Source organism: Polypterus senegalus, chromosome 6, assembly GCF_016835505.1.
Source record: "Polypterus senegalus isolate Bchr_013 chromosome 6, ASM1683550v1, whole genome shotgun sequence".
Lineage (NCBI taxonomy): Eukaryota > Metazoa > Chordata > Cladistia > Polypteriformes > Polypteridae > Polypterus > Polypterus senegalus.
Window position 1 is genome coordinate 127,615,946 of NC_053159.1, and position 14,804 is coordinate 127,630,749.

The 14,804-nt window shown below is 38.9% G+C and overlaps 1 protein-coding gene across 1 annotated transcript in view; it reads left to right on the forward strand.

The window, feature by feature from the left end:
* Positions 1 to 14,804, forward strand: part of LOC120531589 (unconventional myosin-Ic-like) — a 169,872-nt gene that overhangs the window by 776 nt on the left and 154,292 nt on the right. The gene's annotated exons all lie outside the window — the stretch shown is intronic.

A 14,804-nucleotide genomic window follows, 5' to 3' on the forward strand; every position in this document is an offset into this window, starting at 1 on the left:
TGGGTCAAAAGGGGCTAGCACCTATTCTAATAACTTTGGGCACAATGCCGAGTGATTGCATGGTACACACACACACACACGAAGCAACTTATGTTACCCTCTTAATGTTTAGTGCAATCTTTATTTTACATTGTAGTCAGAATGATCATAAAGTATTTTAAACATAATTCACCTCATTCTAGTGCATTATGATTCAAACAATCTTCTAAATGTGCATAACAGATGAAACTGACAGTGCAGTAAACTCAATGGGACAGTGCATTACAAATGAAAAAGGAGCAACTAATTTAAAAGACAACATGGCGAAGAAGGATTTCAGTATAATGTGCATGTGGCAATTTATACCTGGCTTCAGTATGCTTATTCAATTCATTCAGATAGGGAGAGGAAGGCTGATGTCAGAAAGTTAATTACCTGTAACAATCTGTAATGGTTTGTTGAAAAGGATGGCAAATGTTCTCAAGAATAAGAATAAAGCTTGAGACCAAATAAAACCTCAAAATCATAGTTCATAATAATAAACAGAGAATCTTTTAGTGGAAGCAGTAAACCTTGATGAGAAGGTGGAAGATATGATGAAATCAGACAAGATTTTGTGAAGGTTAATTAAATGCTTTCAAATTTGGCATGAAAATGTGGAGCCTTTTAAATGCTGATGCTTAGAGAGACAAGCCAAAAAGGCATCTGACAATGAAAGTTTACTAAAACATTGTGAAAGTCGTTAAGTCCTTCTAAGTGTATGCTAAGCTTACAGTGAGGAGATTAGAACATGATAAGACTCGAGTTACCTTCTCAGGTTGCTGGTATCTCAGAACAGCTCACATCCTATTGGAATGATGTCTTCAGCTCTGAAAAGAATATAGCCACAGTTATGGACAAATAACTGTGTGTGTGTGCGTGTGTGTGTGTGTATATACAGGGGTGGGCAAACTTAGGTTTACAGTTGTTTGTAAGAAAAAAGACATGCAGATTGTGATTATTACAATAGCTTTATTAAGTTTATTAACTTAAAAGAATGTCACGATGGCACAGTTCACTTAGGTACAATCGTTTAAGTGTTCGGCTTCCATACTCACAACCATAGATCTACTTTTGTCCACCCTTGTGTATGTACATTCCTATGAATGGCCAGGTAGTGCAGTTATCAGAGTGCTGTCATCCCACATCTTGGAGCTGTATTCAGTATCCATTACCTAATCTGAGTTTGAACTTCTGCATCTTCAGGAAGGATAATTCCAATACTACAGTGTGTTCCCCCAACATGCCAAAGATATACTGGATAGGCTGAATGATAATTCTGAATGAGAATAGTGCATGTATGTGTATGTGGTTGTGTGAGAGTGCACTCTGAGAAAGATTGAAATCCCATCCAGGAACAATTTCTGCCTTGTGTTATCTGTCCAGTTATTATTAGTACCATTTTATTCCTTTACAGGATTATGGAAAATGGAATGCCTGAATCCTTTCAGCATTTGGTGTAAAGGATGTGGTCACAGAACACACTAATGCATACACCCATATTCACTGAAATAAGGCAATCTAATCTGTATATTGGGGGGAAAGCTGGAGTACATAGCTAGAATATGGAAAATGCATGGATGGTGACCATGATGGGATCTGAATCCAGGACTGTGGAGGGATGAGAGAGCGGCACTACTGAATGCACAATTCTGATGCCCACTGCAAGCACTCATTGATGAACTTCAGTTTGATAGGTTCCTATGGTTTCTAGTGGCAGTAATGAGAGTAAATTCCTCTCACAAGAGGCTGTGAAACTGCATTAAAAGAATGAACTGAGATAAGAAAAGAAGAAGTCAAAGAAAGAATATACAATAAGAGATTGTGAAAACTTTCAATGCAAAGCTTTCTTAACACAAAATGATGCTTTTAAAAGAAAGATTGTGAGCCTTCCTTGCCATGAAAGATACTTGGAAAATACATGTAGATGCTTGAAGGAAACTGAACCTTGGATATTCTTTGATGGATAGCACAGCTGTTCTTCAAAACTCTATGAGAGTGACTTTGAATCTCACTCCATGCACTGTCAGTATGGAATTTGCATTTTCCCTGTGTGTCTGTGCATTTTTCTTCAGGTGCTCTGGTGTTTCTTCAACATCCCAAAGACAAGTAGCTCTGGCTACTTGGCACCAAAGATCTGCCCAGTGTGTACACATGCATGAATGTGCCCCACAAAACACTACCCCACTGTCCAGGGATGCAAGCCTGAAATGGATGAAGAGGACTGATAATGCATGGATGAATATCCTTTGGCATTATCAGTACCATTAAGACTAAAAAGGCAAAGACTTGCAAAAATAACAAAACAACAGAACAAACTGTTCCAAAGTAAAATGCAATGTACAGTATCTACTAATTATTTATAGAAAGACAATGTTTGCTTTTACAATATTTGGCAGTATTTTTATTACAGTAAGTACAAAGAAGTCACATTTTTTCCATTTCACATAACAAAAAAATCCATCTCAGTAGAACTTTAAATGCAAAGGTAATAGCTAAATGTTTGCATAATAACACAGAATATCATTCTGATTTTTAAATTGTATTTTTTTAATTTATGTTTTTAAAATTGTATTTTTTTTAAATATACAGCTGGGGCATAATCATACTGCCCAAAAATAGCTACGCTTGGGTGTGGCAGCTTCTTTACAGCAGAGCAGCACTGCGGCAACGTTGACGTGGTCAGGAAGTTGTTCATTGCTAGCCGGCATTTGCTGCTGGAGTCACTGCCAGCTCTGTTTTATGTACTTGTGGTGTATGTGTGGGGGAGGTAATAGATGCTCCTGTTTTAAACACAAATGCTAACCCCTTGTCACATTGACCCTCATCACAGGGATTCCACCTCTGACATCATTCACAGCCACTTATGAGCCTGCCATGCTGGCACATACCACCATTAGAGTTCTCTTTAAGTTTTATTTGTTACACACTAATGGACAGAGAAGGTTTGTGCTGTTTAATTGTTTAGTCGAATCTGGTTTGTTCAATTACTAACTTGAGTTTTACATCAAAGTCATACAAAAAGGACAATCAGATAACTTTTATTTTATGTAGGACTTCTTTTGGAGAACACTATCACAGGACTCTGCACTAACACAACTCTGTTTTTCAAGTTCTCATTTTTTATTATTTTTGATAACAGGCAGATTAAGTGCCTTGCTAAGGATTCCATTTACGTCAAGCTCAAACAAAAAAAAAACATTAACTTTAAGTACCAAATTCTTTTATAGTGAACACCTTCACAATGCCTTTGCAATGCAGAGTTTTTAAAAACAGGAGGATTTTAATATGTTGTGAATAGCCTAAGCAATCAAGCTGTATGACTGTACTCCTTTATCTAGAGACAAAGTCTTCAACACTCACTTTCTACTACAAATTTTCTGGGCATTTCTCATTGTAATCTTATGTTTCTATACTTTACATTCTCACTTTTTATTTTACTATAACTCTCAGAAGTCATGTCAATAAGAATTCCAATGTACTGTGTACAGGTAGGGTGGCGTAGTGGTAGCGCTGCTGCCTCGCAGTTAGGAGACCAGGGTTCGCTTCCCAGGTCCTTCCTGCGTGGAGATTGCATGTTCTCCCCATGTCTGTGTCGGTTTCCTCCCACAGTCCAAAGACATGTGGATTGGTGATTCTAAATTGGCCCTAGTGTGTGCTTGGTGTGTGTTTGTGTTTGCCCTGTGGTGGGTTGGCACCCTGCCTGGGATTGGTTCCTGCCTTGTGCCCTGTGTTGGCTGGGATTGGCTCCAGCAGACCTCCGTGACCCTGTGTTCAGATTCAGCGGGTTGGAAAATGGATGGATGTATACAGGTATACTGTATAAGGAAGCAAGATAGTGCTGCTGTGTCACACACATCTCTAGAACACAGGGTGTTATAACTATTCATTCTAGCCTGGGCACTCCATATATTTGCACATTCTCCTTTGTGTCTTTGTGCCTTTTTTGCCCTACTTTGGTTATTTCCAATTTTAAAAGACTTGCATGCTTGGTTCATTGGTGGCTCTAAATTTGTCCAGTGGTGTACTGGCACTCTACCCAGAGCTGGTTCCTGTTTTGTACCCAATGTTTGCTCAAATCAGTTCTAAAGCTGGATAAAAGGATGCACTATATAAAGAGATGGTTACATATCTCCCTGAAAAATCTTGGGTTGAGACGTGATCTTCTCGGAAAACACTTTAATGTTCTGTGAGAGACACTTTAACGTCCCGCGAGAGACACTTTAACTTCCCTCAAGACAAGGCAGTAAGACAAAAGGACAGCAACTGTACAGGCTTTTAAAGGATCGGCGAGCAGTGCGACAAGCAGAACACGCAGCTCGGCAGCAGGAGCAGCTGATCCATCCGCATTTCCTTAGAATGCGTTCCACCGCCCTTCAACAATGTGAGCGCCAGCGACGCAAAGTGGCTGGTGCATAGCGTGTCCCAGGGGGGAGTGGGGGGGTGGGGGTTAGCAAGCAAAGCGAGCAGAGGGCAAAGCCCCCTAATAGCAATAAAAAAGTAATTGAATCTGTACTGGAATTTGTCTTATGGTTTGAATACTAATCCATTTATGAGCCTCCATGTCATTCAGTGAATCAGTAGGAATTCATAAGTAACGTTTAACATACATAAAGCCCCTTGAGGGCACTTTGAATGCTCATAAGAAGATGACATACTGCACTACACCACCCTCTTCATAAAGCTTCAGTCTTTAGATTTCATATTTAGTAAATGTTTTACTAAAATGCATAATTCTTGACCACAGGCTCATTTAAAATCCTAACATTAATCAAATATAACGATGAAAACTATAATCAAAGGTACTTCATATCCTTAGCCTCTTTTTTACAGACCTTAATGCTTGCACCATCAGGATGGCACAAAGCTGGAAGGAGTCTTATGAAAAACCTCCAGGAAAAAGGGAGCCACTGTGGCAGCCCCAATGCCATGACTAATGCCTCACACAACTTCCACACCTTCTTACCAGCCAGACTATCCTTCAAACAATATTCACTGTCCAGATCTGATTTTATTGTATTCCTTTCAACGCATTTCCTGAAATTTAATGTTCGTGTTGGCCTGTGCATTTGACACTGGCTGGAGGTTCTCCTTTCAAGTCCCCTTCCCTATTTGCATGGGTTTCTTCCAGCATACCATATAGTTTATTTGCATGTGGGAGTCCAGTCAGATTAAGTGGCTTGTTTATAACCACCCTAAGCCAGCATCATACAAAAAAATCTTCATTTTAAATAATACATTTCGATTTTAAGTACAGTGATCCCTCGCTATATCGCGCTTCGACTTTCACGGCTTCACTCCATCGCGGATTTTAAATGTAAGCATATCTAAATATATATCACAGATTTTTTGCTGGTTCGTGGATTTCTGCGGACAATGGGTCTTTTAATTTATGGTACATGCTTCCTCAGTTTGTTTGCCCAGTTGATTTCATACAAGGGACGCTATTGGCGGATGGCTGAGAAGCTACCCAATCAGAGCACGTATTACATATTAAATAAAACTCCTCAATGATATATGATATGCTTCCCGCGTGGTGCTTCGCACACTTAAAAGCTCTAACAGCCCATATTGATTTTTGATTGTTTGCTTTTCTCTGTCTCTCTCACTCTTTCTGACATTCTCTGCTCCTGACGAAGGGGGTGTGAGCAGAGGGGCTGTTTGCTTAGAAGATACGGACGGTCCTCTAAAAAATGCTGAAAGACTACCTTCACATTGATCCCTTCATTGCGGCCGCTTTATCGCGGTGCTTCGCATACTTAAAAGCCCAACAGCCCTATTGATTTTTGAGTGTTTACTTTTCTCTCTCTCTCTGACATTCTCTGCTCCTGACGCGCACTTCTTTGAAGAGGAAGATATGTTTGCATTTTTTTAATTGTGAGAAAGAACTGTCATCTCTGTCTTGTCATGGAGCACAGTTTGAACTTTTGACTAAAGGGTGTTATTTCATGTCTAGAGGGCTCTAATAATGTTAAAAAATGTATTTATAAGGTCGTAAACAGGTTTTCTATGCTCTAACTGTGAAAATATTAGATTTATAAATAAAGAATCCTATTTCGTAGAAATTCATTTATCTGTCTGGAGCGGATTAACCTCGATAAACAAGGGTTTACTGTATAACTGTGCGGAGAATATTTATAAACAGTGTGGGAGAGTTTCTAAGGGCTTAGAATATATAAAAATAACCATACAAACATATGGTTTCTACTTCACGGATTTTCACCTATCGCGGGGGGTTTCTGGAACGCAACCCCCACGATCGAGGAGGGATTACTGTATCATCAAAAGGCACTTTACTAATACAGAGTTGTAGTACATATACAGTGAATTCAGAAAGTATTCAGACCCCCTCACTTTCAGCTCAGTTTATTGTGTTGTACATTTCATTGGAAATGGATAAATTATTTCCCATCATTCTACACTTAAAACCCCATACTGACAATGTGAAAACATGTTATCAAAAATTAAAAACTGAAATTTCATTTATAAGTATTCAGACCTTTAATTCAGTACTTTGTAGAAGCCCCTTTGGTAGTAATTACAGCTTTGAGTTTTCTAGGGTAAGTCTGTAAAGGCTTTGCAATCCTAGATTTGGGCAGTTTATACCATTCTTCCTGGCAGATTCTCTCAAGACCCATTAGTTTGAATGGGAAGTGTCTGTAAACTGACATATTCAGGTCTCTCCATGTAGGGTTCTATTGAGTTTTTAAGTTTGGGCTTTGGCTGGGCCGCTCAAAGACAATCAGAGACTTCTCCCAAAGCCATTCCAGTTTATCTTGGCTGTATGCTTTGAGTTATTGTTATGCTGAAAGGTTATCTGTTGCCCAAGTCTGAGGATGAGTGCACACTGGGGTACATTTTCTTTAAGGACATCTCTGTATTTGACTATGTTCATCCTCCTCTCAATTCTGACTTGTCTCCCTGACCTATAAATAGCCCAATACCTGAGATAGACAACATGACAAATTGGAAAGCAGGAAGCGGTGTCAGAGCAAGAAGTTTAGGTACATACTATCAAAGCCTGAGTTGTGCTGGCGCCCCTCAGAGAAATTTCAGACTGATAGAAATGGTATATAACATCACCCAATGAGGGTGATCAGGAATTTTACAACATTAAAGAACATATACGGTTTTAAATAGCAGTGGAAGGGCTACCAGACGGATGAAAAATATGGCAAAAATCTGGTGGAGGAGAGTTAGCCCAGAAAAAGAATTATTTTTTCAAAAAAGTAGCCCAAAATGCAACCAGTGAAAGGCCATTTTTTCTTGCAGACCAAGATCAAAAATAGCCCAGTTGAGCAAGAAAACCGCACTCCTGGCAACTCTGACCAAGGACCTTCTTGTCAGTTATTCAGTTAGGCCAGAAGAGTCCTCATGGTTGCAAACTGCGTCCAGTTCACAATTACGGAGGCCATTGTGCTACAGGGAATACTCAAAGCTTTAGAAATGGTTTTATACCCTTGTCCCTTCCTTTGCCCTGATCTATACCTCACCAGAATTTGACCAAGGAAGTCTACAGAGAGTTCCTTGGACTTCTGGTCTGGGTTTTCTCCTGACATGCAGTGTGAATTATGGGACATTATAGGTGTGTGCCTTTGTAAACAATGTCCAATCAGTTCAGTTTGCTACAGCTGGACTCCCATCAAGTTTTAGACACATTTCAAAGATAATTAAAGCAAACAGCATGCACCTGAACACAAATTGGAGTTCCGCAGCAATGAGTCTGAATACTTTTATAAAGGAAAGATTTTAGTTTTGATTTTTAATAAATTTGCAAACCCTTCCGAAAACATGTTTTCAGTTCATCATTATGGATTATTGAGTGCAGATTGATGGGTAAATGGCAAATGTATATAATGTGTGTTGAAAGTGAAGGAATCTGAATACTTTCTGATTCAATATATATAGTGGACACCAGGGAGCGCTACATCTCCCCAAACAATCAACACAAGCAGGCTCGGACACAAGTGTAAAACCACAAGAGTTCTTATTTATGGCACACTCTTCTCCTTAAGCATTTCTCACTACCAATAACACAAGTATAGCACTCAATATACAGCACTTCGTAATGCCTTGTCTTTTCTTGTCTTTCTTTTCTTTCTCTTACCGCCTCCCCCCACTCCTTCATGCAAGTATTGTTGTCCTCCTCCAGATTCTGGTTCCTGGAACTGAGGCAGGCAGCTCCTTTTATCTACCACCCAGAAGCACTTCCAGGTGAGGTGGAAGCCCCATGAGGTAGGGCTTCCCGGTCTCTGCAGCACATCCTGGTGGTATCCACGGTACCCAACAGGGCTGAGTGGGAATCTGAGGTAATGCTGCAACCCAGTGGGGCTGTCATCTAGTAATCCGGGGAAGATAATGCTGTCTACATGCTCTCTCTCCCAGTCCTTTCATCATTGATCTATATATATATATATATATATATATATATATATATATATATATATATATATTTGGGGTTTTTTTTTTGCACTGAGGACACTTGACCAGATTAAATGCCTTGATCAAGGTCAAACTGTGGAATGGAGGTGGGGATTAACAGGCAGCCTCATGGATTAAAGTCCAATGCCTTGGTCATTAAGCCACATATAAATCTTTCAGAACAAACACACAATAACTTGCATTCCTAGGTGACAACATGCTAGGTGACACTTAATTTTCATCATTAAATGATTGTTGTCTTTTTAAATGTGTTGTCCTATTGATTATTCTATGATTAAGTGGTATTTCTCTATATATTTTGACTATATTGGCATTTTTCTCACTTTTTTAACAACTTTTCAGATAATGTAATTCTATTTATCTTGGTGTCAGAGAGTGAGGTCTTGTTGCATGTTGGTTGGACATGCAAGGAATAATTCCACTGTACTGTAACCACTTGACAATACTACTACTACTACTACTAGTTCTACTCCTAAAATACAGTATATGAAGTGACACCAGTTTCTTTTTTCCTAAACAACTACATTTCCATATATAAACTCTTAAAGTATTAATTTAACACTGATGATACATGTATATGTATATACAGGGTGACACAGAAAAACAGGAACTTTTGAAAAACCCAATAAAAATAGAAGAAATCCAACAAAAAAATTTTATTGACAGCAATCGAACCACTACAACGTGCCTTTTAAGAGACAGTAATCCAAATTATCAATGTCTGAAAATTACGTCCTGTAGATGGCGTCCTCCTGTACGTATGCATTCTTCCAATCTGCTGTTGAGGTTTCCCATTGATCGCTGCAACATCTCAGCTGGGATACCACAAATTTCGTCTTGAATTCTTTGTTTCAATTCATTCAGTGTCCTTGGCCGAGTCGTTTAGACCCGACTCTTAAGGTAGCCCAACAAGAAAAAATCACAAATGGACAAATCCGGTGATCGTGAGGGCCAGGGAATGTCACCGAATCTTGAGATGACACAGTTACCGAACAATTCTCACCTAGCTGCCATTGATTGCCTTGCAATTGATTACTAAATTACTAAATGGCGAGATTGTTTACAGCTCAAGGTCCCTGTTCCGCAGTGCTGCCAACTGTACATGGCTGCCACTACGCATTTCAAAAGTTCCCGTTTTTCTGTGTCACCCTGTATATATACAGTATATATATATATATAAACTGCCCAAAAAATTAAAGGAACAATTTCGAATCATATCAGATCTCAATGGGAAAAAAAATCCTACTGGATATCTATACTGATATGGACTGGGTAAGGTGTTAGGAACGAAAGGATGCCACATCGTTTTATCAACCTACAAAGGGCCGAAGTCAAAGACACCCTGAAAATCAAAGTGAAAAAATGATACAGCAGGCTAGCAACTGAAAATCATACTCAGTAGTTTGTATGGCCCCCATATACTTGTATGCATGCCTGACAATGTCAAGGCATGCTCCTAATGAGACGGAAGTATGGCATCCTGGGGGATCTCCTCCCAGATCTGGACCAGAGCATCACTGAGCGGCTGGACAGTCTGAGGTGCAACCTGGCAGCGTTGGATAGACTGAAGCAATGTCCCAGATGTGTTCTATTGGATTTAGGTCAGGTGAGCATGGGGGCCAGTCAATGGTATCAATTCCTTCATTCTCCAGTAACTGCCTGCATACTCTCATCACATGAGGCCGGGCATTGTCGTGCACCAGGAGGAAAACGGGACCCACTGCACCAGCATAGGGTCTGACAATGGGTCCAAGGATTTCATCCCAATACCTAATAGCAGTCAAGGTGCCATTGTCTAGCCTGTACAGGTCTGTGCGACCCTCCATGGATATGCCTCCCCAGATAATCACTGGCCCACCATCAAACCGGTCACGCTGAACAATGTTACAGGCAGTATGACGTTCTCCACGGCTTTTCCAGACCCTTTCTCTTACATGTGTTCAGGGTGAACCTGCTCTCATCTGTGAAAAGCACAGGGCACCAGTGGTGGACCTGCAAATCCTGGTAATTTATAGCAAATGCCAATTGAGCTCCATGTTGCTGGGAAGTGAGCACAGGGATCACTAGAGAATGTTGGGCCCTCAGGCCACCCTCATGAAGACTGTTTCTGATTGTTTGGTCAGAGACATTAACACCAGTGGCCTGCTGGAGGTCATTTTGTAGAGCTCTGGCAGTGTTCATCCTATTCCTCCTTGCCCAAAGGAGCAGACACCTGGCTTAAGTACCTTCTACTGCCCTATCCAACTCTCCTAGAGTAACTGCCTGTCTCCTGGAATCTCCTCCATGCCCTTGAGACTGTGCTGGGTGACACAGCAAACCTTTTGGCAATGGCACGTATTGATGTGCCATCCTGTAGAAGTTGAACTACTTGTGCAACCTCTGTAGGGTCCAGGTATCGCCTCATGCTACCAGTAGTGACACTGACCATAGCCAAATGCAAAACTAGTGAAGAAACAGTCAGAAAAGATGAGGGGGGAAAAATGTCAGTGGCCTCCACCTGTTAAACCATTCCTGATTTAGGGGTTGTCTCATTGTTGCATCTCTAGTGCACCTGTTGTTAATTTCATTAACACCAAAGCAGCTAAAATTGATTAACAACCCCCTCGGCTACTTAACTGACCAGATCAATAGCGTAGAAGTTTCATTGACTTGAGGCTATACTCTGATTAAAAAGTATTCCTTTAATTTTTTTGAGCAGTATATATTGTTACCTTAGTCAAACATGTCTTATTATGAGGCTGTTAGCTGTTTCTTGAGAAATTTTCTGACACATAAATATTAAACAATATAGAATAATACCACATTTCATAGGGAATAAAGGTAATGACCAAAGAAGAAATAAAACAAAAAGAATCTGGTAGTGACTCACTGAGTAAACAATGAGCTCTTCTGTGATTATAAAACATGGGTTTAAGGAAAACTCTAATCTACATGAGTCACTTGTGTTGTTTGTTCTTTTCCTGGCTGAAGCTATTGGTTCGTCTAATTTATTCAGCTGTGTGTTAATACAGATAAAGTTTAAATCTTCTTCTATATCTTTTACAGGCCACACTGCTATCTGAAGAATGAATCACATTTCTTTAACTTACACAGATGTTAAAATTATGACTGACATGCAGGTTATAGCTACTAAAGCTTTAAAGTATTAGCGTATTGACAACAAAAATAAAGTAAATTTCACATATACCAAAGGTGTACATGTTTCTTAGGCAATTCCAAAATAAACCAATGTGAATGTTATTGTGGTGGTGTTCTTGAGTAGGCCCTGTCTCACCAGTGCTGCCAAGATAGACACAGGTGCCCTGGTGACTTTAAGGAGGATTAGACAGCTATAATAATGTAATTTTATGTTATGTTAGCCCATATCCTATATCTGTCGTACACTAGATGCATACATAATTGTGTTTGTGTAGTTAGTCATACTGCCTCACATTGTTTCATCCTCGGATTTAGTCTGTGCTAGATGGAGTATGCATATTCTTTATTTTCCAGAATGGTGTAGAAATTGTTATGTGTTTAGAACAGTTAAACAAAACAGATACTTTTTTGCCAAAACATTATAAAGAATAAAAGGAAATACTGTTAAAGACATTCCAGAAAACCACCAGACAATAAAACAATTGCAGTATCCCACTTCACTTCCGACCACTTGAGTCCAAGTGCTTTTCGTTTTAAACAGAATTTATCATATTTACACTAGAAATATAATCAGAAGAAGGAAATCTGACCTCTGTTAAATCTGTTCATCTTGAGCTTTGTCTAATCCCTTAGCATCATTTGTGTGTTGCAGATTTATATGTAACCACTTTGATTTTTTCTGCTAAAATTTCTATTTCCTCATTCAGAAACTACCATTTCATACTCCAGGGATCAGTATGTGTCAGACATTATGCATACAATCAACATGTGTTTACATTGTATTCAAATGAATTGCCACTTGAAATCCTGGCAGGCAGCCTACTGCTACTGGTATCCTGAAGAAAAGATTGTGTGAGTTTAGACTAGGGTATGGTTATTTTGCTAATTTTGTCAAAATACTGTATAATGAAAAAGTATCAAAATATTTTCAAATTTGAAGAATAGACTTACCTTACCTCTACTTCAAGATTCATTGGTCACTAAGATCTAATCAATTCTTAAACATTATTTTCTTTGGATATTCAAGTCACTAAATCAATCTATTTTGCATATTGCAACAGAGTGCCATCACAGTCATTAAAACTGAAAAAATAGTCGAGATAAATAGCTTAAGATTGCCTAAGATAACATTGCATGAATGGGAGTTAAGACTGCTGCCATCGAGCTAATATGGTGCAGCAAGCTAAGTGTCATAAGTGTGGCTTATGCGTACTTGATTTAGCCTGAATAAAATACAATCTGGAGAGAGAATATTGAGTTTTTCCCATAGAGAAAACTTGTTTGGGGGAAGCTGGGTAAAAGCAGCAAATAATCCCTGTTTGAAGTAATCTAACTTTTCACATCACTGAGATTTCCCCACATTACATAATATAAAATAGCTATCAACATTTTTTTTTCAAATTCATGTTTGTGTATATATTTGGCAAACCAAGTTAGAGTTTAGAGAAGCCATAGATGCTTTTAAAAATAAGTTCAGATTTTCATGAGATCAGAAATTCATTACAACTTAACTTGAAATAATTGCACGTCTATTTTGAGATATGTAAAATACAATCTGAGATATCTCAAATTTATTTTTAAATAGGCCCAGATCACTTCTTGTTCATTAGAATATCTTTTAAATGTACTTTCAAATGTCTCATATTGATGCCTACCTTTATTTCTGATATCTCAGTCACACCCATGATTTTTTTAATAAAACTCTATGTTACATATGTACCTATTGAATCTTTGTGGTATGAAAGCAGATATTTTGGGAAATATTTTAATTTAAAATATTAAAATTTAAAATTTCAATTTTAGTTTTAAATTTCAATTTCAATTTTATTTTTAACTAGCAAAATACCTGCGCTTCACAGTGGAGAAGTAGTGTGTTAAAGAAGTTATGAAAAAGAAAAGAAAACATTTTAAAAATAATGTAACATGATTGTCAATGTAATTGTTTTGTGACTGTTATGAGTGTTGCTGTCATCAAGTATTTGATTATCATTATTTATTTCAATCAGGTTCATATTTGGAGGATGTGTTGTGTTGAAGTTACATTTACATTGGTTTGTCAACCATTGTAAAGATAACAGGTTTCATTCATCAAAGTGTTCACTACCCAAATCAGAATTCGTGAACCTAAGATGTTTAACAGGCATTCCCGGTATTAAGTTGTGGATTTGCCTGCGAATATTTAGCGGCAGCGTGTCTATGAATTTAATTTAACTTAAGCTTTACACCTTGCTTTCATATTGATATGTCTACAAAGGCTTGTTCAGCCACTCAGAGTACATGCATCAAAGGTTCTCAGCTGTGCTTGTGCTATCTTGTGTGATCTTGCAATGTCCACGGCTTTATTTAATGTTAGCTCAGACCCGGCACTTAAAAGTTTCTCTCGCACTTTCGCTGAGTTTGTGCCAAACACTATTCTATCCCTGACCATCTCATCTTCGTTTGCATAAGCACAGTCCTTCACCAGCAATTTTAACTCTGTTACAAAGTGATCAAAAGTCTCGTTTATAACCCGCGTCTTCTCATTAAACTTGTATCTCGCGAATATCTCTTGCGATCTTGCGATGTCCACGACTTTATTTAATGTTAGCTCAGACTCTGCACTTAAAAGTTTCTCTCGCACTTTTGCTGAGTTTGTGCCAAACACTATTCGATCCCTGACCATCTCATCTTCGTTTGCACTGTCTTCCTTTAGCTGGACATTGACTTTTTCCACCGTGTGCTTTGTTTCCGCAGTAGCTGCATTTATGAATATGCTTGTATGCGTCACTCACTTCATATTATTTTGCTACCGTCTCAATTGTGTAATGCGTTTTTTGTTCAATGCTCTTTGGAGCTCTTGCTTGTTCTCGGCGTACTGCGTTCACAGTCAGTTCACGTGAGCCGCTAGGAGTACATGCATCGAAGGTTCTCAGCTGTGCTTGTGCTATCTTGCGATGTCCACGGCTTTATTTAATGTTAGCTCAGACCCGGCACTTAAAAGTTTCTCTCGCACTTTTGCTGAGTTTGTGCCAAACACTATTCTGTCCCTGACCATCTCATCTTCGTTTGCACAAGCACAGTCCTTCAGCAGCAATTTATCTCCATTACAAAGTGATCAAAAGTCTTGTTTATCCCTTGCGTCTTCTCACTAAACTTGTATCTCGTGAATATCGTATTCGTCTTAGGCATGACAAACGCCTCGTAGCGGCAGCGTGTCTATTGGATTG